Source organism: Rhinatrema bivittatum, chromosome 9 (assembly GCF_901001135.1).
Source record: "Rhinatrema bivittatum chromosome 9, aRhiBiv1.1, whole genome shotgun sequence".
NCBI lineage: Eukaryota > Metazoa > Chordata > Amphibia > Gymnophiona > Rhinatrematidae > Rhinatrema > Rhinatrema bivittatum.
Window position 1 is genome coordinate 10,945,427 of NC_042623.1, and position 25,349 is coordinate 10,970,775.

At 46.7% G+C, this 25,349-nt stretch overlaps 1 protein-coding gene across 3 annotated transcripts in view; it reads right to left on the bottom strand.

Moving 5' to 3' along the window:
- The window catches only part of CAMK1D (calcium/calmodulin dependent protein kinase ID), a 385,522-nt gene that overhangs the window by 98,454 nt on the left and 261,719 nt on the right, over window positions 1-25,349 (bottom strand). Inside the window, exon 1 of one of the 3 annotated variants that reach the window (XM_029615126.1) lies at window positions 15,012-15,169. The exons of the other annotated variants lie outside the window; for them this stretch is intronic. The gene's annotated coding sequence lies outside the window, so the exon portion shown is untranslated. Of the gene's footprint in view, window positions 1-15,011; window positions 15,170-25,349 lie in introns of those variants that run through there. 3 annotated transcript variants of the gene reach the window in all.

Genomic DNA, 25,349 nt, shown 5'->3' on the forward strand with positions numbered 1-25,349 from the left:
CAAAAGTCTACCCACAGAAAAAGCTGGAACAAGCGACCGAGTTTATTCTGGACGCCGACATTTAAGAACATAAGATATGCCATACTGGGTCAGACCAAGGGTCCATCAAGCCAACAGTGACCAAGCCAAGTCACAAGTACCTGGCAAGTACCCAAACATTAGATAGATCACAAGCTACTATTGCTCATTAATTACCATCATAGCAGTTTATGAATTTTTCCTCTAGGATGCGGTCTCACCACGGAGCGATCAGAGGCATTACGACATTGCTTTTTTGACTGCCACAGCACACTGAATAGACGATTTCAATGTGTTATCCACTATGATGCCTAGATCTTTTTCTTGGGTGGTAGCACCTAATATGGAACCTAACATCGTGTAACTACAGCAAGGATTATTTTTCCCTATATGCACTTGTCCACATTAAATTTCATCTGCCATTTGGATGCCCAATCTTCCAGTCTTGCAAGGTCCTCCTGCAATTTATCACAATCTGCTTGAGATTTAACTAGTCTGCATAATTTTGTGTCATCCACAAATTTGATCACCTCACTCATTGTATTCCTTTCCAGATCATTTATAAATATATTAAAAAGCACCAGTCCAAGTACAGATCCCTGAGGCACTCCACTGTTTACCTTTTTCCACTGTGAAAACTGACCATTGAATCCTACTCTCTGTTTCCTGTCTTTTAACCACAAAAGGACATCGTCTCCTATCCCATGACTTTTTAGTTTTCTTAGAAGTCTCTCATGCGCGACTTTGTTGAACACCTTCTGAAAATCCAAATACACCATATCTACCAGTTCACCTTTGTCCACATGTTTATTCACCCCTTCAAAAAAAAATGTAGATTTTTGAGGCAAGACTTCCCTTGGGTAAATCTGTGCTGGCTGTGTCCCATTAAACCATGTCTATCTAAATGTTTTGTGATTTTATTATAATAGTTTCCATGATTTTTCCCAGCACTGAAGTAAAGCTCACTGGTCTATAGTTTCCCGGATCACCCCTGGAGCCTTTTTAAAAATTGCAGTTACATTGGCCATCTTCCAATCTTCGGGTACAACGGATGATTTTAATGATAGGATACAAATTAATTGAAATAGGTCTGAAATTTCATTTTTTAGTTCTTTCAGAACCCTACGGTGTATACCATCAGGTCCAGGTAATTTACTACTCTTCAGTTTGTCAATCTGGCCTACCACATCTTCCAGGTTCACCTTGATTTGGTTCAGTTCATCTGAAACATTACCCTTGAAAACTGTCTCCAGAACAGGTTTCTCCCCAACATCCTTGTCAGTAAACGCCGCGTGGCCTTATCTTCCCTAAGTGCCCCTTTAATCCCTTGATCATCTAATGGTCCAACTGATTCCCTCGCAGGCTTTCTGCTTCGGATACATTTTTTAAAGTTTTTATTGTGAGTTTTTGCCTCTATAGTCAACTTCTTTTCAAATTCTCGCTTAGCCTGTCTTATCAATGTCTTACATTTAATTTGCCAATGCTTATGCTTTATCCTATTTTCTTCTGACGGATCCTTCTTCCAATTTTTGAATGAAGATCTTTTAGCTAAAATAGCCTCTTTCACCTCACTTTTTAGCCATGCTGGCAATCGTTGACCTTCCTTCCACCTTTTTAACAATGTCCACATCTGTTGCACATTTTTTACCTTTGTTGTTGCATCTTTCAGGTATTTTTTCTATTTTTCTCATTTTATCAAAGTTTCCCTTTTGAAAATTTAGTGCTAGAGCCATGGATTTACTTTCCTCCTGCCAGTCATTATTTCAAATTTGATCATATTATGATCACTATTGATAAGCAGTCTCACCACCATTACCTCTCTCACCAAATTCTGCACTCCGCTGAGAATTAGATCTAAAATTGCTCCCTCTCTTGTCAGTTTCTGAACCAATTGCTCCATAAAACTGTCATTTATTACATCCAGGAACTTTATCTCTCTCTAGCATGTCCTGATGTTACATTTACCCAGCCAATATTGAGGTAATTATTCTCTGAAGATCTATGCTTAGAACAGAAATTTGGGGTTTATTTCCTGTATAAAGTTCTATGGTTTGGATCAAAGACCTGATTGCCTTATGCATTAAGAAGTTTGATTGAAGTCCCGATTGCTGTTTTTGAGAAGGGTTCATGAACTTAAGATACTTTAGTGACTAATATAGAATTGTACTTATTCAGATTTTATTCTTTGATTTTATTATTTTTGTATGGATGTGGATGTGTGATATGGTAGAATATTCTCTATCTTTATGTTCTATTTTGTATGTTTATATCTGTGTGGTATTTTTTACATTTTGTTATAAGAATTCTGTATTCATAAAAAATATATTTTTGTCTTTTGATTGTTAGCATAAAATTAGATGTTCAAATAAAATCATTTCTAAGTTGTTCAAATTAAAAAATTCTTCTGAATGTACGTATTTGGTTTTGTTTGAAATTGATTATATACTTGCCCTTTTGTATTAATGAGGTAATTGAAATCTCCCATTATTACTGCACTACCAATTTGGTTAGCTTCCCTAATTTCTCTTAGCATTTCACTGTCTGTCTCATCATTTTGGCTAGGTGGGCGATAGTATACTCCCATTGTTACACTCTTACCCAACACACATGGGATTTCTACCCCTAAAGATTCGATTGTGCATTTAGGCTCATGCAGGATGTTTATCCTGTTGGACTCTATGCCATCCCTGACATAAAGCGCCACCCTCTGTCATTGCGATATAATTTGTACCCTGGTATAGCACTATCCCATTGGTTATCCTCCTTCCACCATGTCTCTGAGATGCCAATTAAGTCTATGTCATCATTCACTGTTATACATTCTAATTCTCCCATCTTACTTCTTAGACTTCTGGCATTGGCATACAGACATTTCAAAGTGTGTTTTTGTTTGTATTAACAGCCTGCTTTTCAGTTGACAGGGATAAACTGGAATCTTTTAGCTCAGGTGAGTTTTTAGTTACAGGCACTTGGACTACTTTTATTATTACTGGAACCTCACTGTCGGGATGCCCTAATTCTAATGCATCATTAGTATCCTTTAAAGATACCTCCCTCCGAACCATGTGCTGCTGAGTGACTGTCGGCTTTCCCCTTTGTTCTAGTTTAAAAGCTGCTCTCTCTCCTTTTTAAAGGTTAGCGCCAGCAGTCTGGTTCTACCCTGGTTAAGGAGGAGTCCATCCCTTCCGAAGAGACTCCCCCCTTCCCAACAAAACTGAATCCCTCTTCCTTGCACCATCGTCTCATCCACGCACTGAGACTCCGGAGCTCTGCCTGCCTCTGGGGACCTGCGCGTGGAACAGGGAGCATTTCAGAGAATGCCACCCTGGAGGTTCTGGATTTAAAGTTTTCCACCTAAAAGCCTAAATTTGGCTTCCAGAACCTCTTGCCCACATTTTCCTGTCATTGGTGCCCACATGTACCACGACAGCCGGCTCCTCCCCAGCACTGTCTAAAACCCTATCTAGGTGACGCATGAGGTCCGCCATCTTCGCACCAGGTAGGCATGTTACCAGGCGATCCTCACTCCCACCAGCCACCCAGAAGTCTACATTCCTAATAATCGAATCACCAACTATGACGGCCGACCTAACCCTTCCCTCCTGGGCAGTAGGCCTTGGGGAGATATCCTCAGTGTGAGAGGACAATGCATCACCTGGAGAGCAGGTCCTTGCTACAAGATCATTTCCTGCTGCACGAAGTTGGTGCTCTCCCATCATGAGACCTTCTTCCTCCAAGGCAGCACCAGGGCTGCCAGTCTGAAGTTGGGACTGGACTACTATGTCCCTGAAGGTCTCATCTATATACCTCTCTGTCTGCCTCAGCTCCTCCAGGTCTGCCACTCTAGCCTCCAGAGATCAGACTCGTTCTCTGAGAGACAGGAGCTCTTTGCATCGCATGAACATCATGTAAAAAATCATACATGTGACACTCAATGCAAAAGATTAGGAGGCCCCCATTCTTGCTGCTGGACTGCTCCCTTCATCTTAAATTTGTTCACGTCCTATTTAAATTTTAAGTTGTTATAGGAGTGTACAATTAGTGTCCTTTAAATGTATTAGCGTATTCACTATATATCTGGTAGTAACCTACAAGAGAATGTTTAAACTTTTGATAAGGTGTGGGGAATTTCAGAATCTAAGTTAAAAGGCTGAATACTTTTTATTTATTTATTTTTTAGTATGAAAGTGTCACCTGCCTATAAATTAAAGGATGAGCTAGAGGTGGGTGGGAGGGTTAAAAAATACAAACACACAAACTCCTGGTTTTTTGCCTGCCTTTCTGACTACCAATTTATACAAACACTCAAACTTCTGTTTTTAGCCTGCCCTCTGACTAGCTATTCAGTACAGACACACTAACACACTATATAATATACCCTAATAGTTTACTTCTCCCCAATACTTTAACGTTTTGAAAATCTCCCCAAGCAGTACTTACTGATCCTTTTCAGCCACCAGCAAGATGATCCTCTCCTCTCAGTGCTTTGAAGACTGGTGCCAAGCTTGTGAGTGTAAAATCCCAGTGAGAGAGTTTGAACACTTCTATTTTCACATTTATGCACAGCGCTTAGATATTATGTTCGCTGGCGTGGCTGGTTAGCCATGGACTTACATGGCGGTGACTCGCCGAGGTTAAGAAAAAGAAGGAGCCCTGGGTGCTTCAGTTTCATGCCGGCCATGTCGCATGTGGGTTTATTACTGAAGTCCTACAAACTGGTGAACAACGATAAGAACGTCATCTTTGATCTTCCCGTTTCTTGCGAGAAGACGAAGAGCCGAGTGGGAAATCGGTGATCCTTCCTTTGGTTTTGCCATATTCTGAGTAATTATTAGTCAGTGGCTAAGCCAATCCATGCTTCATTGCTGCTATATGTAACCCTCTCAGGAATGTGGAATTCAGAAATTACAGGACAGTATTATGTCATCGTAATGAGATGACTACTACTTAACATTTCTATAGCACCACACGTCGTATGCAGCGCTGAGGAACGTTTGCCGACGCACTGGTGGACATTTCATAGGTTGCAGTCTCATCTGCTGGAAAGACAAAAATGGTGCACACAGATGTTTTATATGAGATTTCAGAGACCGGGGTTTCTTCTTCAAGCCCAGTGAGATACATGAGGAACGGATCCATTCCTGTACAAAAATGTCTGGGAACATTTTTTTTTTTGTCGTTGGCCCAATAAAAATTGTCACAGCCTCCAAAGTAGGCCATTTCTATCTAATGAAAAAAATCCATAATAGTCTTGTCTTCTCTTTCTATATAAAAGCCATTTTGATTGGATTGTTTGCGTTTGTTGACTGCGTGCTTCCCCTCTGCACATGCATAATTTGGGGGGGGAGGAGTGGCATGGGGGACTGCCCACAGTGCCTCTCCAGTGCTTCCCCACTCAAAAAAAAATAAAGAATTCAGTTCTGGCTTCACCTCTGGCAAGGATTTATCATTTCCGAATATGTATCAGCTCTGTATTGTGCTGCATACGCCAACGGTGCCATAAAAATGGTAAGTATACAAGTATTAGACTGAGTTACACTTCTCCGACTAGCAATAATAGTACTGCTGCTACCATAACAAAACGTGATATTTAAGTGGCACCCATATGAGCTCTCTACGTAAAAGGCCAGTGGAGGGCGAGACCCAAGCAAGGAAAAAAGTTTAACCTGTAACCCACCCAACAGCAGGTTCTAGGTGCTCTCAGTTGGATTAAAGTCTGCAAAAATGACCTTTTACTTTCAGAGACGCTGCAGACAGCGACCATTCGAGATCTCCTAGATACCATTTATCACTTTAGACACACGCGCGTTCAAGCTTGGCTTTCCCCTATAGGAAAAAACGAAAGCCGCCCTCCGTCAGCCAGCGCAAGGACTGTACGGAGCAGCGACTGTGCAGCACATGCAGGAGCCGTACGACAGGCGTAAAGGCAGCGGTGCGTCTCGTTGGCTCCCCAGTCAAGTGATAGCTATTCTAAGCACCCATTTTTCTCTCAGATAGAGGGACTGATTTACTACACAAACAGAATGCAGGAAAAAGCCTTAGTACATCAGCCCTCGCGACATCTTCCCTACGTTCTGGCGTAACACTGCAGATTTTAATCACATTATCGATGGACAGAGCCAGCTCGATATTAATTTGAGCAATATGATGTAACGCTGGCAGTGATTTCCATCTGGCAGGTTCTTGCTTATATTTTTAAACCTTTAGCATTCTCAGCCCACTGAGGCATTTTTAATGCAGGAAGTCACTACCCCGATCTGCGAGAGCCACTAACCCCTCTGATTTTCAGACTATCTGCAGTGAATATTGGCCAGCTTCATCTGCACGAATTTGGTCCATGGTGAGCAGGGTTACTTTGCATAATTTGGTCCCCCTTGACACACAGGCCTGGTTGAGGGTCTGGAGCACGGACGTTGGGCAGCAGTGCTCCTGGCCTTGTGCGTACAATCTGTCATCAGGCCCTATCCACCTGATTTAGTACCCTCCACACAGGGTGAAAGCAAGTAATTCTTCATTCATTTCAAAAGGAGTTACCGTACTATCCATACATGCTTTGTTCATTCATTATGAATAATGCTCTGTAAAGAGCTGTGCAGCTCTTAATCAAAACATGCCTGTAACCAAGGGCTAGCCATGCACCACAGAGGAAAAACTTTCAAAAGACATATCTTGTGTGTCTTTAGTGATTGACCTAGTACCAGCTGAGCTGAATCAGAGCCCCTAAGAAGTCTGTAGAGGAAACCATTGCTTCACCATGAAGGCAATTTCCAGGAAGTTAATTAGACAAATGAAAACACATGTACCATAATCTTTACGATAAACCGCATGAGAAAAATGCAATTATACAGTCCTGGTCATTATTTAAGCATTTTGCTATTTAATACTCTGCCTTTCATAACATCAAACATAAAAAAATCAGCACAATCATAAACCCCCCCCCAGCTCCCAAACCAACCAGCCGCTCCAACCCTACGGATGATCATCATTAAAAACCTTTAATCCCCACCCACCTTTAAACCCAGCAACCCCTGTAACTCCTGAAGCACAAAACCTACAACTATGCTATAAAAACCACAAGGGACCCTATAAAAGTTCCCCAGGCCTCAATTTAGTGTGCCCAAACCCAACAACCAATGCTGTTTGCTTGATTCAGTCACACTGTCAGAGGTAGCCTTGAGATCAGTACCTCAACCCAAACTCAACCTGAAGTAACCAATGGTAACATCTCTTACCAGCAGTCAACCAGTAGAGGTGGAGGAGGCCATCACGGTAACAGAATTTAAAATGCGAGGGATGGATATAGAGGCCGTTGGTAGAAGCAGGGTTGAGAGGTTTGGGTAGCAGGCATATCGGGGGGAGGAATTGATGTTAGTTTAAGTTTGAGAATTTATGTGTTCGTCTGTCCAAAATGGTAGAAAAGCAGAAGGGTAGCAACTGGGCAGACTGGATGGGTCAACTGGTCCTTAACTATCATCACCTACTATGTTACTATGATGAGATGAATTAGAGCAGCAAGTCCAGTCCACACCCCAAACTCAAACTTTGTAAAGGTGAGTCAGGATTTGGAGTCCTAGTGGTGCCATATGGTGTGGGCCCCATGAAGGGTTCTCCCATTTTGTGCTTCACATTAGTGAATCCAATGAACGATTTGTATAATTCTCTTTAGTACAGTATTATGCATCTTTAACACTCATGGGCTCAGAGTTAGCCAGATAAGGCTTACCCAACTAAATTACAAACCATATTCAGCAGAATGGCTATATGTCTGAATATACCCGATGAAATCGCTAGTTTGCTGGATAAGTCTTGTCCTGCTAACTTTAGATGTCCTATTGAGCAGGTCTAACTTATCTGGCTAACACAACTAGATAAGTCTGAATATCAGTACTTATCCGGCTATGTTAACCAGATAACCAGATAAGTACTTATCTGGCTAAGTGGCGGCCACTGAAAGGGACCTGATTTTCAGCCGCTGCCACTTAGGTGGATAAGTCCCTTCTTATCCGGTTAATTAGTGTTGAATATCAGCCTCCATATCACTGAACCCCCAAATAAGGAAGACCCTACATTTATTTCTTTATATATTTAGATTTACTATACAGTCTTCCAGTAATGCCTTTCCGTAACTGCATCATTCGTTCTTCAATAAACAAAGCCTACAGATTCTTTTCTATCTTAAAGTTTCAGTTGACAAAGCTTAGAAAAGGAAATCTTTGACACCCCATACTATAGTGAAACCAGCTCTAGGGGATAATTTTAGTTTCCTTCCTCATAAAATTCATCCACTTTCCAGAGACTGGCAACTAGTGTCAAGAGGAATGATTATTATAGGGTTCCCGAAGCAAGGACCTGAGTCACTAGCTCATTATCTAGGACTTCTGTCCTTAGATTTTAAAAAATACCGATAAAACACTGCCATGGCCAAAAAAATAAAAGCATAGTATTTATTGGATAAATATCAGAAAAACACCGCTGCCCCCAGCATTCACCCGACTCCCTGTGCCTGCCCTGGATTTCCTGCTCTGCTTTCCTCCTCTACCCTGGCAGGGGAGCACAGGAGAAGAGGGGAAGAGGACGTAATGGACATGGATATGAGAGAGAGGTGGGGGGGTGATAATGGAAGGGAAATATCTACCAAATATTCTAAAGTGCATAAAAAAATAAGCAGGGAAATGCTTGGCTTCTAAACACCTACTCCCATCACTACCCAATGACCTTTCAGACTCTTAACAGTCTTCCGTCTCGAGGAGGAAAATATTGATCCTCGACAGCACGGTTGGTGGTGCTGTGCATTAGCAGATTAAAGTGTTGCGTTGTGAAACAAGAATTAGCTGGCTGAGCCCGCCACAACCGGGCAGAGGCTGCACTCGCTAACGCATGGTTTACTATTGCGCACGTGCCGCCATCTGACGAAACACACCAGCATACGCACCCAGTCTGAGCGTTTCATTTCATCACCCTCTTCCACGCACAGCAGAACAGGTGTGAATGATAACATGCGCGCCCACGTCTCAGAAAGCAGATTTCACGGACTCGTCTTGGTAATGCGGCGGGAACACCTTCCGCTCCCTGCACCTCGGCTGCCGGGTGCAGGTGGGAACTTTCATTCTTCAGTGGATTACATCTTTTCCAGGCTCAGCTGTTATTAGTTTTTCATTATCTCCAACACAGACCTTCTGATTAAAAAAAAAAAAAAAAAAGGTTTTCTACGCGCGCCGGGATAAATGTTCAAAAGCTCAGCTGGGACCTGGGTGCGCAGCGAGGCTGAGTGCCCGGAAGAGGATGTGCAGTGCTGGAAGACACAGCGCATAAAAATAAAAAAAGGAAGCGTTCCGCTACGCACGCTCCTGACTTTAATTTTCAAATGCTACGCGCAGAATTTTGTGCCACGGTTTTGGAAAAGGTAAACTGATTTAATCATATAACAACCCGATATACAAACACAGTTTGCATGGGCGCCTCGTGGGTGAAAAATCAGACGTCTTGTGCAGGAATTCACGGTTAGGCGCACCGCTGAAAAAGATTGGCTCAGACGCTGTCACATGACTGACACGGTGCGTGGTTAAACTGTTTCCACGGAAAGCCCTCTACACCAAGATGAAATACATTGAAAGGTGAAAATAGAGGACCCGCAGGAGTGAAAACAGAATAATATTAACAAATTTACTGTAAGGGTTTGTTTACTGCATCAGAAGATGGGACCCCAGGTGGTCCTGAAAGCTCACACACAGACTGGTCCGATAAAGGGTATCTCAGCCCGCTCAGTATGCAGTTTTCTCTAGGACCAGCCTGGCTCCTGCCGTTTATTTTCCAAGCAAAAGTTACAGCTCCATCTGCTCCTTCCCACTCAGACCCGCACAGCAGCGGAAACGACGCAGGAGCACAGGAAACGGTAAATGATGACCCAGCCGGTCTGCCCAGCAGAGATTCTCACTCAGTTTAGGCAAATGCACACACAAAATCCCTTATGCAACGCAATTCCAACTCCCCCCCCCCCCCCACCGAAGTTATCTACCCATCTCTCAAACCTTCTCCCACCAGCGTGCCCAGCATGCCCAGAACCTGCCAACGTTTCTCAGTAAGGGGGCCATTTCAGGCCCCTCCACCTTCAGCCCAAGCCAGCACCTCAAGGCAGGGCTACCACCTCTGCTTAGGTTTGTTACCGCCACTCCAGGGAGTGCATTCCTGGAAGCACAGAGGAGTCATAGCACTGAGGTTAGGGGCTGAACAGCTGGCTCCCTGCAGCTTAACTCAGCGAAACAACGCATAGGATACCAAAGAGAGCCTGGCATTTCCAGCGTACCCCCCAGATCACAGCTTCATGTAATCCCCCAGGCTCCGCAACGGCCTGCTTCATGTCTCAGGTCCAGCTCCGAGTCACGCAATGTACAGACCTTACTGCTTTTGTTTCCTAATTTGTACAGGCCTCAATTTTGTGAAATTTGGAAGGGTGCAAAAAAAAAAAAAAAAAAATCCTGCACAGAACTAAACTTCTTCAGGATGGAGGCTGTGAAAATCCCCCGAGCCAGCCTGAAAATCTTTTTCTCTAAAGTTTGAACATTAAAAAAAGAAGACCGGCCTGACTATTTCCAAACAATCATCTGTGTGTGTGGCCCAGGGATCTGCCGAACTGGGACTATTACAAGTACCCAACACCACAATGGGATGAATAAACCTCAGAACATTACACTCAAAAGTAGGATCTTCCCTCCCCTGTCCGAGGAAGACCACTGCCGTAATTCTATGCATAACGTCAATATAAAATGATTATGGGATGGCCGCCCCGGGCTCACTGCCAGTGTGTGGCCCTGCTTACCCCTTGCTTTAGCGAGATATGGGTTAGTAAGGAGGGGGCGGCTCCATTCTGTTCAGACCTTCCTTGGGGGCCGATGCAAAAAAAAAAAAAGCACGGAAAGCGGGCGCCGAAAAGTCAGCGCCCGCTTTCTTAACGTGCGCATGGCGTCCGCGGGGGGGGGGGCGCCATCCTATATTGTAATTAGGGGGTCGCATTAGCAAGGAGGCGCTAGGGTCGCTTGCACGCCCCCCAGCGCCTCCTCGCTAACATGAACCCGTGGCGGCTGCCGGTTACGGAGAACCGACGCCGGTAACCTCTGCCGAGGTCTTTTTTTTTTTTTTTTAAATTTTACAATTTTCTGTACTTTTCTGTACTTCTGTATTTTCTGTACTTCTTTTACATGCGCTCAGCTATTAGCGCTCCAGGCAGGCGTTAATAACCGAGAGCTAAATGTGCGTATCAGATGCATTTTTTTTTTGGAATGCGGAGTGAACGAGTTATAATAGCGTCGGGTGCGAGTTAAATAGGTGCTGATCCCCCTATTGCATTAGGGGGTGGATCAGTGCCTATTTAACCCACGTCTGAGCGTGGGTTATACGGTGCTCTCGGCTGAGCGCACTGTATTGCATCGGCCCCTTTAAGAGGCTGCTGGAATGGCCACCCCCTTTTTTTTTTTTTTTGAGGACTTTTCCCAATTTTGGAAGGGGTTTTCCTGCCCAACCAAGGACACCTTGCCCACCTGGGACCTGCTCTTAGCCAAATTCTGGAGGGTGGATGTTTCCGTGTCCCTGGTACCAGAGACCCGTGCAGTGTAATTAAAGTGGGTTGGGTTTATGGTGCCCTATTGCACCTGCCTGACCTTCAGTAAAGACTTTAATTTCTGGACACTCGGTCAGTGGCTCCAGGGTAGTTCTTTGGCAGGCATAGCACACACGGTGAGGACAGGAAAGGTAAAAGGTTCACCTCGTCACTCCGGGCCAGCAAGAAAAATTCTTCTCACCTACCAACAACGACCGACCGGACTGAAGAGTTCAAACACACCTTGACAGCCTCGGGGGGGCTGACGCTGCCTCTGGGCTGCTCACTCCCCCCCCTGCAACCTCCTGCTGCCATCACCGAGCGACTGGTGTCTTCAGTATCCCCCCATCCTGGCAGAGGGAGACAGCAGGCGAGAGGACTGAAGAGGATCTGCCGCCAGGCTCCTCGGGCCACCTCCATCATGTTTCTCAGGGGCTGTCTGCGGTCGACGCTAACAAACCACGCCACCGAGCAGTGACTCGAGGGGTGGGGGCACTATGCTCCATTTCTGGGAGCGTGACAGACGAAAACTGGGTTTTAGTATAGGACAATGCAGCTGTACTTCATGTCTGAGAAATTACTGCCGATTGACAGAAGGCCTCTCTCGCCCTCCCTCCTCGCCTGTCCTATGCCCCCCCTCTCGTGCTGATCAGTGGCAGGAAGAGGAGAGTGGTGCCTGGGGCTGCATCCTCCTCCTCCTCCTCTGCTGCCCTGGACTGACTGCTGCTTTGAATCCCGGGGCTGTGCAGAGTCCTCTGCGAGTCAAGCCCAGAGCTGCGGAGGTAAAGGACGCTGCCGGTGCGGCCCAGAGCGATTCTACGGGCAGGGCCAGATTTTGGTTGGGACGTGGCTCCCGTGGCCCACCCCACTCTGACACCTATGAATTAAATGTTTCCTTCCGGCAGGTAATTAGCGACTGTGAGAAGGAGCTGCATCCCCGTGACCTTCCTTTCTTCAGATTTCAAAGTTGCCAGCAAGTTCTGCAATTCAGAGAACTCATAAACGCCACCGCTAAAAAGCTTTTTGATACCCGAAATAGCTTAGGTCCCCATTTCAAAGGTACAGATAAAAATGTGTGAAATATGTTCCATTTTGCTGGGGTTACTTTTGCTGCCGGATTGAGTTTCCTATACGCGTTTTCTAGCTCTTTCCATCCTCCGTGTAACGTCTGGGTTACCTCTCAATTCTCTGAACAAAGTTTAAAGAAACAAAAAAGATGTCAAGATCATTTTGAATTTTCATCCTCTCCTCCAAGGAGCTTGAAAGTCCTCCCGACTTGCCATCATCTGCAGATTTTCTGTCTGCCTTCTCTAGTCTGTTGTCCTAAACTTGCTACCGGTGTTCAAAAGCTCTGGATCCAGGCAGGGTTGGATCGAGACCCCCAAGCTAATCACGAGAAGCCCTATAGCAGAACCTAAAAACTGTAAACCTTGAAATGTAGTCTTTTTTTTTTTTTTTGTATTTTACAGGCTCTTCATAATCTGAGGCTGTGTGGATATAGTTTAGGAAAATGTATTCCTAAATCTGGCACTGGATCCAGAATGATCTCTATGGAATCTCCTGCGGATTGTCTGTTCCTGATTTTAGGAATTCTCCCCTCTCTGCATGGTATTTACCAGCTCCTTCAACCTCTCTCCTTCTATTCAAGGCTTTGGCTTAGATGACGCTTCAGGTACATTCCTGCCAAGAAGGTGGTGCAGAAAGAATGGAAACAGGTCTGATCATCGAGATATCCACAATGAATAATGAAGATATTTATTTGCAATCAGTGACTGTAGTATACAGTTTATTTCCCTCTGTGAGTTTGCAATGGTTTCTCAGTAAACTAGAGTTTTACCTTTCCTGTGAATATATCTGGTCATTTTGCTACAATCCAAATCCCAAGTTGATCTGTGACTGACATGGTATCCGCAGAAGTACCTCCCAGTGTGTCCCCAGAAGAGAAATCCACAAGTGCAACCCCTGACACCCAGACATCTGGTTTCATAGATTGATGTCATGATCAGGGGAGCACCCAAGGGTGGCCCTAGCTGATAAGTTTCCCTGCAATTGCTCTGGGACTGTCAAGGAGATCAGTGGTTGCCTGCCTGGCTGAAAGCAGCAGCAAATACTGAAAATACTACAACCCAGATAAAGAAGCAGAGTGCAAGATTCTATCTAGCAATTTACCCAAATAAGTGCCTGCTCCGGGCAGATACAATTAGACCTTCCACTTACACCTCAGAATCCACAGATTTTGCTTGGCCTTCAGCAGAAGGGGCTCAGCTTCAGGGAACATAACTGTTCAAGGAAAACCAATCCATTTCCCCCAAGCGGAGGTTTCTAAAACACCGGAGAGCCATCTGGTGGCTCGATCGTCTTGTGATTAATATCCGCCTGCAGGGTGCCCGAGTCTTACTGCATGCGCTGGGCTGCAGGGCTGTGCGGCGCCACCAGGGACTGCATGGGAGGTCGCGGGGAAGGGCAAACAACGCAGAACAGCGAAGGAAAGGGTGGAATTCACGAGCAAAGGGATAGAAAGTGCTCAGGACAGGGCCAAGTATTTCACGACCACCACCGTCTCTCATTCTGCAGGAGGCAGGGGTGGATAATTATTTCCAAGGCTTTCCTCACCGGCTTTGGGCCGGTCAGGAGTGACTGGATGAACTGGTTTCTGTGTCCCACGCCCGCTCCTGCCAGCTCAGGGGGAGCGCCCTGGTTCCTAAATCTGCCTCCTCCGAGTCTCTAGAGAAAACGAGCGCTGCGTGGCCTGCGATACCGCTTACTGGAGAGACCGCGCAGATCCCAGCATCTGATGCCACTTGTGTCCCGTCTGCAGGTGGCCTCGGAAGCCCGTGCACCCTAACATAGCCACACAAACCATGCGGGTGGATACGGCCCGTGAGGCCCGTCCAGTTCTGCCCAGCTCCATTTCTGGTGCAGCCGGGGCATCCTCCGTGCTTACCGCAGCACGTGCCCCGCGAGGCCGTCCCATGCATCCGGCACGGGTCCGAGAAGCCAGGACCCCGAGTAAAGTGAGGGAGCGAGCGCCAGACCGGCAGGTAACCGGCTTTCCTAGGCCACGATGCACTCCCACTGCCAGAACGTAAGCACGCACGAGAGGGCTCCCTTCACCGTCCTAGGCGAGAGTTTGGACAACGTGGACTTGTCCGCTCAACACAGACCCCCATGCGGGGCTGGCGGCAAGGGGATTCGGCGCCCTGGGTGAAAGGTCTGCCTTGCGCCAGCCCCCTCCCCCCTCGCTCCGCTGTTCCCCGGTCTCGGGGGCATGACGTAGGGTCCTGGGACCGCACACGGCGCCTCCTATGCCTCCCACGAGACGGGCTCGCGCGCTCCCCCCCGCGCAGAGAAAGCCGCGAGCCGGCCTGAGGAAGCCACCGCAGGTGAGGAACCAGGTTACCGCATGGCTGGCGAGCTGTCAGTGCTTGCGGGGGGGGGAGAAGGGCGTGCACGGCTCTCGTTGTCCTTCAGTGCAGGGGCGTCCGTGGCGGAGAGCCCACGGAGCGTGAGCTGGCCCGGTGCGTGTCGAGACTCTCGGTGAGGGCCGGAGGGCACCTTTGCAGGGGGTCAAGGTGGGGCATCCACGTGGCTGCTCTTTGGCGCCCCCCAATGGTTGGTGCTCGAGGGGACGGCCTTCTTGGTCGGCCCCGCCCCCATAGCGCTCTATCTGCCGTGCTGGCGCCAGGGTTTAACCTGCACTAGTGATCGATCAGACCGCACTCGGTTCTATACCAGGCAGCTTCTTAATGAATGGGAAAAAAAACCCAAAACGTGACTTGGCAACGATGTTTTCCTGCGGATTTCAGAAGTTCAATAACTATGGATGGTGATTTTCCCTTGGCCCTGCTGGACGCACCACACTGCAGGGCTTTATTCTGGGAGCAGAGGGGAAACGCTTCTGTCCGAGCGCTGGGGAGAGGCTGAGACCTGACCTCACAAGAGTTCTCCGTTTTTAATGCAAAGCAAAACCTTCTAAAAGTGAGACACCCCCAGCTCTGCTCTCTGTCTTGGCTGCAGAACAGGCTTCCCAATTTTATTTTTTTTTTGCTGCTGTAATGACATTTTCTTTTACCCTTTGATTTTTGCAAAGCTATAGTTAGCAAATTTGTCTCTCTGCCCGGTGTCATTTTTATAATCTTCCAGCAAAGCAGGAGCGAGCATGGAAATTGCCACGATAACCACGAAGGAGAGGTTGTAATTTCAACCAACTGCAAGTACGTGGTGGTCTTCTTTTTCCCAATGCTGCAGGTGCTGGCTGCAGGTGCTGGCAGCGTGCACCCAGAAGCACCCGGGTGCACGCTGCCGAAATCCATCAGGATCCGAAATCTCCATTGGAACCGCCCCTGATCATGATGCCGGTGAAGCGGTTCCAGTACCGGGATCAGGGGAATGGGCCGGAGACTGGGGAGGGGACTTCAGGCTCCCGCCTCCGTGCTTTCCTCCTGGCTGCGTCGTGTGCTTGGGAAGAGTCTTCCTGAGCTGGTGCGTCCTGCCCCCTCCCTCACCATGTTTAAATCCCATCTGAAGACCCGCCTTTTAAATCTTAGGCCCGATTGTCTGCTTTTAGTCTTGACTAACTTTCTTTTAACCAAGTCTCTCGTCCTGTATGTTTGTCTTATTAGACTGTAAGCTCTATGGCGCAGGGACTGCCTTTTCTGAGTGTTTGCACGGCCTTGCGCATGTCCTGTAGCGCTATAGAAATGTTAAGTAGTAGTAATAGTAGGATTGTCTCAAGGGATGAGAAGCTGATCTGCCATCTGCTGCTGGACATTGCTGTGGCATTCAGAGGAAACGCAACCTAACTACAAATACTTCAATTCAAAAGTGGATAGGCTCAGGCGTAACAGAAGGAAATGTGGTGGTGGTTGTGGGGAGAAAAACCAGTAAGAGAGCCTGGGCTAAGCACAGAAGATCCCTAGAGGTGCAAAGAAGCCAAGGAAAAGTCAGAAAGCAACTGAGGTCTGTGGTAGCTCAGCAGGAAGGAATCAGGCAGAGCCCTGTCCTGGCTCTTACGGTCCCTACCCCTTGTCAGATTCTACGTCTCTATCCCCGGGTCAAGTATGAGAGGGGGGGAGGGGGGGGCTGCCGAGGATCACAGAGCTCGGCCTGGGCTGGATTCTGGCTCTTCTGCATGCACGGGAGCTCCACACAGTGCCAGAAGTGTGCAGCTTGGGAAAAGGTTCAAATCGAGGCCTGGACACCCAGCGAGGGCGGTGAACGCAGGTCAGGAAGAGAATCCCCCCCCTCCCCCATCTTCAGAGGAAGGACGCCACACTGGTATGGCTCCCCATTTCACGCAGGATGTGCTGCGCCAAGCCTGAGAGAAACTGTGAAAGCAGGAGCAGCTCAACCTGCCCCTGATAGCCTGGAACTAGCTGGGAGTCCTAGCCAGGCTGATAAATCAGTGGTTGGCTCTAACCAATGCCTCCGTGCATTTAATTTTCAGATGTTAAACAGCCGCAGTTCTGTTTAATACCAATAGGGGGAGCCTTTGCACCAGTCTGCAGTGGGTCCAGCTGCAGCCGAGTGCAAGTTACAACTCTTCACTGATTTGGAGGCTGCTGTAACCACATGGTCCAGGCGGAGTGCACAGTTTAACCCGTAGATAAATGCACAAACTTCACTCCCAATGAAGCAAGGAGTTTTATGCATAAAATAGCAGCAATGTGTGCATGGGTTAGCACCCTCAAATGTAAATTTAATGTTGAGGAAGGAATTAGCTAATCTCCTCCCAATGGAGACAGGTGCGCTGGTTTACCTGGGGTTTTCTGAGAACCTGGTCCGAGGTGCAGTAACATCTCCAGCGCTACAGCCAGAAACAGGAGCTCTGGTACTGGGGATTTATGTTCATACAGTAAATCCTGTTTTTATGCGCACTAAGTGCTTCCTCTACGCATGCTTTTGGTTTGTGCGCATTTTTAACTCCTGATGAATTAGTATGCCCTAAAATTACTGCATCGGGAGGTAGAAATGTTTGGGCACGTGCATTAGGAAACTGCAGATTTCCACTTTGCCTTTTTCTTCAATCTTGATAATTTTCTTTCGACTGCCAACAGAATGATCTAGAAAACTGCTAAATTCTGCCACCTCAAGCAGCATAGGACCTTGAGATGGGGATAAGGATGTGAAATGACCAAAACCTGCAGCTAGACCCAGAGTCAGCAGCAAGCACTGCAGGGCCAAACTATCCAATCAGGACAGCGACGAACCTCGAGACCATCCACAGCCTCAGGCTGCAGGGCAAGGGAACTCCTCAGGAAGGTGCTGGTTCAGTCCAAAACCAGCTAATGCAAGGGATAAGCATGCCTCTTCCTCAGAATGAGGGCAATCAGCAGTTTTACTTTTATCGTTTCAAGACTACTGCTAAGCAGATTCAGCAAGCAACATTAAACAAAAGACGGTGTGGAGGGTCCCCTACATCACTAAAACACCTTCATCTTCAACGACCCAATTCACCAGGATTTCTCAGAGGTTAGGGATGCAAGTCACGTAGCATCTGACCTGCAAGAGGATATGACATTATGAGAAACACATGAGCGCAGAATGAGTCTCATTGCTTGCAGTCACGGGTAATTAAGTACATAACTATACACAAGCAATGTGGAACTGTTTAAGAAATTGTACCTCATTGTACAATCCTGCAGAAAATGACAATTGTGTGCCCAGCCATTTATGTGCCCAATTACTTAAAGAAACGCATACATCACATCAGGTCTAATAGCGGCTTTTCACAGAAACAATCTCCAACAAGAGACTTGGGTCTGGTGCATAATATGCAGTAGGGAAAGCACCACAGTGTGTACTGCTAACCTGAAACTACCCACCAAAGAGGAATAAATACTCTTCTCCTGTGCAATAACCTGCCACCCTGAGAGAAACACTGCCCACCAAAGAGTAATAAATACTCTTCTCCCGTGCAATAACCTGCTACCCTAAGAGAAACACTGCCCACCAATGGGTAAGAAATACTCTTCTCCCATACAATACCCTCCTACTCTGAGAGAAAGACTGCCCAGCCGATGGGTAAGAAATACTCTTCTCCCATACAATACCCTCCTACTCTGAGAGAAAGACTGCCCATCCAATGGGTAAGAAATACTCTTCTCCCATGCAATACCCTCCTACTCTGAGAGAAACACTGCCCAGCCGATGGGTAAGAAATACTCTTCTCCCATGCAATACCCTCCTACTCTGAGAGAAAGACTGCCCACCCAATGGGTAAGAAATACTCTTCTCCCATACAATACCCTCCTACTCTGAGAGAAAGACTGCCCATCCAATGGGTAAGAAATACTCTTCTCCCATGCAATACCCTCCTACTCTGAGAGAAACACTGCCCAGCCGATGGGTAAGAAATACTCTTCTCCCATGCAATACCCTCCTACTCTGAGAGAAACACTGCCCACCCAATGGGTAAGAAATACTCTTCTCCCATGCAGTACCCTCCTACTGTGAGAGAAACACTGCCCACCCAATGGGTAAGAAATACTCTTCTCCCATACAATACCCTCATACTCTGAAAGAAACACTGCCCACCCAATGGGTAAGAAATACTCTTCTCCCATACAATATCCTCCTACTCTGAGAGAAAGACTGCCCAGCCGATGGGTAAGAAATACTCTTCTCCCATACAATAACTTCTTACTCTGAGAGAAACACTGCCCAGCCGATGGGTAAGAAATATTCTTCTCCCATACAATACCCTCCTACTCTGAGAGAAAGACTGCCCACCCAATGGGTAAGAAATACTCTTCTCCCATACAATACCCTCCTACTCTGAGAGAAAGACTGCCCATCCAATGGGTAAGAAATACTCTTCTCCCATACAATAACTTCTTACTCTGAGAGAAACACTGCCCAGCCGATGGGTAAGAAATACTCTTCTCCCATACAATACCTTCCTACTCAGAGAAACACTGCCCAGCCGATGGGTAAGAAATACTCTTCTCCCATACAATACCCTCCTACTCTGAGACAAACACTGCTCACCCAATGCGTAATACTTTTTTCCGGTACAGTGCCATGCAAGCCTGAGAGAAAACACTGCCCCACCTGATAGGTAATAAATACTCTTCTCCTATAAGAATTACTGCCCCACCCGGTGAGTAATAAATACTCTTCTTCCATACTGTAAGCTGCTACTCTGAGAGAAACACTGCTCAGCCGATGGATAATACATTTCTATTTACACTTAATATCCTCCTTTTGCATTCCTTATGAATTTCCCATAACAGCTAGAATTTAAATATTTTGAAAAACACTGCCCTACTGACTGCTAATAAATACTCTTCTCCTTTACAGACCCTGCTACTCTGAGAGGGACGGGGTCTAGGAGGTTAGAGAAGTACTTTAAAACCCCCAGAGATCCCTGCTTCTTGCACTTACATTCCTTGTGAATTTGGGTAGGTTGTTTCAGTTCCCGTTGCCTCGGGTACACACTCACTATTGCAAGGTCTTCTAGGGCTGGCACTTAAATCTGTGCGCAATTTGTTGTACGGTGCCCTGGTTTAAGATGCTAGATAAATGCCAAACGGTGGTGTTCCTCACATTCAGTGGCTAATGCTATTCTGAGATACAGTGATACTGTTACCCAGAGATCTGTTCACAGGGTACCCCTTCTCTCAGGGATGCTGCCGTACTCGGGGATACTCACGCTCATTGGACTATGCTACGCTCAGATATATCTATGACCAGTCGGCTCCTGTTATTCTCAGAGACGTCCTCAGATGCTATGCACGTTCTCCTCTCACATTTCCCAGAGCTGGGCAAATCACTGCACGGGGAGGATAACTTTCCATCTTATTCTCGTTAACTGCATATTGCGCCCGTAAGTGGACGTGTGGAGATTTATCCTAGCGTAGCGGGAGGTGCGCAGTTTTTAAAATACGCTGTATGTTTCAGAGCGTGCACATAGTTACACTGCAATGAAATCACTTATTCTTCCTATTCTATATATCCCGTACGTTTCAGGCGTGTAAAACAATAGAACACGTGCGAGTAGAACCGGGTACTTTACAACGCACGCGTGCGATTCTGAAGTCACCCCCAGTCCATCTCCAGTTCACCTAGGTCCTCTAGCACCCCCACCACTGACCTCTCACTCAAAAACTGCAGACATAGAGAAGTCTTCATCTCAACTGCGCTAGTTAATGAGCAGGTTTTATACCTGCTCATTAACTAGCGCAGTTGAACTGTATAACGTATGGTTACCTAACGTATGGCACAGTATAAAACTGTGCCATACATTAGGTAACCGAGATGCGAATATCTCTTATAAAAGAGCAAGTTCCATGTGTAACTCTTGTCGCCAGCCCAGAATGCCCCTAGACCAGGGGTCAGGAACCTGTGGCTCTTTTGATGGCTGCATCTGGCTCGCAGACAAATCTTTAATAAAACAGTAAAAATCTAACAAAACCACCCACCCTCCTGACGCCCCCCAAGACCTCCAAAATTAATTTACTACAAACACCCCCCCCCCCACCCAAGACCTGCCAAAAGTCCCTGGTGGTCCAGCGGAGGTCTAGGAGCGGTCCGGGAGCGATCTCCTGGACTTGGGCTGTCGGCTGCCAGTAGTCAAAATGGCGCCGACAGCCCTTTGCCCTCACTATGTCACTGGGGTCGACCAATGGCGGCGGTAGCCCCTGTGACATAGTAAGGGCAAAGGGCCGTCGACACCATTTTGATTACTGGCAGCCGAAGGCCCTTTGCCCTTACTATGTCACAGGGGCTACCGCCGCCATTGGTCGACCCCAGTGACATAGTGAGGGCAAAGGGCTGTCGGCGCCATTTTGACTACTGGCAGCCGACAGCCCAAGTCCAGGAGATCGCTCCTGGACCCCCGTTGGACCACCAGGGACATTTTGCAGGTCTTGGGGGGTCAGGAGGGTGGGGGGTTGTAGTAAATTAATTTTGGAGGTCTTGGGGGCGTCAGGAGGGTGGGGGTTTTGTTAGATTTTTACTTTTTTATTAAAGATTTGTCTGCGAGCCCTGGACCCCCGCTGGACCACCAGGGACTTTTGGCAGGTCTTGGGGGGTTGTAGTAAATTAATTTGGCAGGTCTTGGGGGGCATCAGGAGAGTAGGGGGTTGTAGTAAATTAATTTGGTAGGTCTTAGGGGAGTCAGGAGGGTGGGGGTTGTAGTTAGTATGGCTCTCACGGAATTACATTTTAAAATATGTGGCGTTCATGGCTCTCTCAGCCAAAAAAGTTCCCGACCCCTGCCCTATGCCATCCCTTTTCTGTGCAGATAAATACGCACATGAAACCGAAAATATGCGCATAATTTCAATATTTATAAACTAGCATGCACAGGTAAATGAGGCCTCTCTGGGCTTTGGGGCATGTCTTAGGGATCACATGAAGACTGTGCGCACCCCGCAGTTAGCATCGGGGTGGTCGATCCTCAGGTGGAGTAATCTGGCAGGGAGCGGCGAATCTTCAATCAAACTCTTTGAGGGGGGGGGGGGGGAGAGAGCGAATCTTCATGCAGTCCTCTTTTAGAACCCAAAAGCTTTCCGAAAGACTAGTGAGAAACTCCCTGAAGCTGTAACGTTTATGGCCAGCGGCGAATGGCGATCTCACCTGTTCAGCGCAGGCACCGGGATAATATCACTAAAAAAAAAAAACACCCCCAAGTGATTTTTCTCCTGTCACCACCCCCCACCCCAGGACAGCACAGCACAACGCATGCTTCCCAGGTTGGTCGAGAAACCACCTAGAAGAGATTAAAAAAAAAGCCACGCTGCGTTAATTAATGTACAGAGGTTTTCATAGTCTTCTCAGTTTTGTAAAGAGAAGTGCTGTAAAAATAAGGGAATATCAATTTCACATCGCTCGCAAAAAAAAAAAAAAAAGCGTTAAATACACTTGAATGTTGGCACAGATTTAGATCTGAAGTTAATTAAGAAGAAAGAGAAAAAAAGACTCAATATAATAAGCAGTTGTGGAGCCACGTTTACTGGGCATGGAACCACGTGTCAGCCACGCACTAGACACGCAGTTCTCCGATACCATCTCCACCTGCTCAGAATCCATCCAAACCGAGGCGTTTCCCAGGCCAAGCAGACGTTCATGCTGGCTACCCACCCTGGGTACATGCAACCTCCCAAAACTCTGCCCAGGAGAGAGCCCCAGCTACTGCAGGTGCTTCCTGTCCCTGTGCTCGTCAGTTGCATCATGCCATGCTCTCTGCAGATGAGAGGCAGCAGGCCCAGATGGGGGGGGAAATCCAGATAGACTCAAATCCAGTCTTTGCTAAGTACTCTGGATTTACGGGTAGATGTGCAAGCTTTAATCCTTGCATCACTAGACGCATGTAATTCACTGTACGTGGGTTTGTCTAAATCAACCTTAAAGGCCCTATAGCTGAATACAGGATATTTTTTACATTTTCATATTACACCAGCATTGAAGATGCTCCACTGGCTCCCGGTCTGCTGGCGTATTAAATTTAAAATCATTCCACTGGACTTTAAAGCTGCCTCAAAGCCTCCCTGAACCAACTGGAGATCACCCGGCTCGTTCTGTACGATCCTCCGCCAGACATCTTCTTCCTGTGCCTTCGCACAGACCCTTCCGTCGGAAGCATTCATGGGGACGGAGGTTCCGGGGTCATCGGTCCTGCTCTTTGGAACAAACTTCCAGAATTTCTAAAAAACAAGGGAAACTCGGAAGAGCGATTTGTTTCCCGCCGCACACAGGTCACTGAGCGAGAGCGGAAGTATTGTTCCAATAACCCGAGGAACTTGACAGGGCAGTACGGGTGTGGAGTCCATGCTGAACATTTCTACGTTTGTTGTCTGACTTTTTGTTTTCACTTTGTTGTCTTATGATTTCAAATTGTGAATGTTGCATCGTTACCCGCCGAGGTGCAAAGGTCAGCTTTTGAGTAAATAAATAGATAAAACGTACCGCCTCTCCCTGCTGAGGGCGCTGTCCGAGGAGAACACTGCCCGAGCATTCAAATCCATCTCCCAGGAACGGCCGCTGCGATGGAAGCAAAAAAAAAAGGATTCCAACTAAAAATGCCGAGTGGGTGCGACCTGGGAATTTTAAAGCAGTGGCGTTCCGGGCTCCCTAAGATATTTTCAGCCACATTGAAGCCCTCTCGCAGCCTCCAGAATTCTTTGGGGTCACTTCCCAAAAACTCAGCTGTTATGCATGAAAGACGAGTCATTCATACGCACATTAACAAAATGAAAAAAAACAAATCTCAATCTATCACAACTGATTTACGTCCACATTCTGATCACATTATTTACAGTTCACCCCCTTTCTTTCAGGCTCAAACACAAATGTTAGCCACAATGGGAACTGCTGCTAGTCATCCCCTGGTGTATCAAGCGACGGTACAACACGTGCAACCATGCCCGGCTACGAGGCATGGCATCCTATGGAAGATCTGAGAAAGAATAAAGATGACGGAGATCATGCTACGGAGCATCCAGGCTCCAGTTTCTTACTTTGTCAAGTTCATCTCTCCACCCTACCACATGTCAAGTGTGTTTGCTTAGCAGACTGCTGCTCTCAGGGATGACACTGTCCTTATGTGCAAGGAGACTGCTATACTCAGGTATACTCAGGCTCAAAGGATACTGCTATACCCAAGGATACTTGATTTCAAAGAATATTGCTATACTCAGGGATGACACACATGCAAGGAGACTGCTATACTCAGGATACTCAAGCTCAAAGGATAGTGCTATACGCAGGATACTCAGGCTCAAAGGATACTGCTATACTCAGGGATACTTGATTTCAAAGCATACTGCTATACTCAGGGATGACACACATGCAAGGAGACTGCTATACTCAGGATACTCAGGCTCAAAGGATACTGCTATACTCAGGGATACTTGATTTCAAAGCATACTGCTATACTCAGGGATGACACACATGCAAGGAGACTGCTATACTCAGGATACTCAGGCTCAAAGGATACTGCTATACTCAGGGATACTTGATTTCAAAGCATACTGCTATTCTCAGGGATGACACACATGCAAGGAGACTGCTATACGCAGGATACTCAGACTCAAAGGATACTGCTATACTCAGGGATACTTGATTTCAAAGGATACTGCTATACTCAGGGATGACACACATGCAAGGAGACTGCTATACGCAGGATACTCAGACTCAAAGGATACTGCTATACTCAGGGATACTTGATTTCAAAGGATACTGCTATACTCAGGGATGACACACATGCAAGGAGACTGCTATACTCAGGATACTCAAGCTCAAAGGATAGTGCTATACGCAGGATACTCAGACTCAAAGGATACTGCTATACTCAGGGATACTTGATTTCAAAGGATACTGCTATACTCAGGGATGACACACATGCAAGGAGACTGCTATACGCAGGATACTCAGACTCAAAGGATACTGCTATACTCAGGGATACTTGATTTCAAAGGATACTGCTATACTCAGGGATGACACACATGCAAGGAGACTGCTATACGCAGGATACTCAGGCTCAAAGGATACTGCTATACTCAGGGATACTTGATTTCAAAGCATACTGCTATTCTCAGGGATGACACACATGCAAGGAGACTGCTATACGCAGGATACTCAGACTCAAAGGATACTGCTATACTCAGGGATACTTGATTTCAAAGGATACTGCTATACTCAGGGATGACACACATGCAAGGAGACTGCTATACGCAGGATACTCAGACTCAAAGGATACTGCTATACTCAGGGATGCTTGAGCTCAAAGGATACT